Genomic DNA, 646 nt, shown 5'->3' with positions numbered 1-646 from the left:
AGAGGGCAACTCCAAAGACTTTGTTGTGAACTTTCGATGTGGGATAAGTGAATTACTTTTACCAACGGATAATTCGTTTCTAATTACCAATGAAATATTCATAGGTGAAAGATCCAAATGTTAAACGATTACATGAGGCACAAAATATCTGATGGTAAAGAGATATCATCGTTACCAATGGAAAATTGTTGCGGATTATTTTAGCTGAAAGTGAATTAATTTTACCAACGGATAATCCATTTCTAATTACCAACCGATGCAATCTGTTGGTAATATTCAATACATCACCTACAGATATTCTGTATGTAAAAGATCCAAATGTTAAATAGTTATATGAGACACGGAATATCTGTTGGTAAAGAGATATTATCGTTATCAACGAGAAATCCGTTACTAATTATCGTAGTTGAAAGTGAATAACTTTTACTAATGGATAATCCGTTTCTAATTACCAACGAATGCATCCTTTGGTAATTTTCCGTATGTGAAAAGCTGTTTTTTAGTAGTGAAATAATCCATGATCATTTGAAATGACTTCACCCAAAAAATAGTGAAGAGGACCGAGATCTTTGATGGAGAATCAGATGTGGAGAGCCTATATTATTGATCTACTGACAATGGAAGAATTTCATGTGATTAATAATTC

Source organism: Olea europaea, unplaced genomic scaffold (genome assembly GCF_002742605.1).
Source record: "Olea europaea var. sylvestris unplaced genomic scaffold, O_europaea_v1 scaffold1662, whole genome shotgun sequence".
Lineage (NCBI taxonomy): Eukaryota > Viridiplantae > Streptophyta > Magnoliopsida > Lamiales > Oleaceae > Olea > Olea europaea.
The sequence above is the reverse complement of the archived record's forward strand: the minus strand, read 5'-3'. Positions refer to the sequence as shown.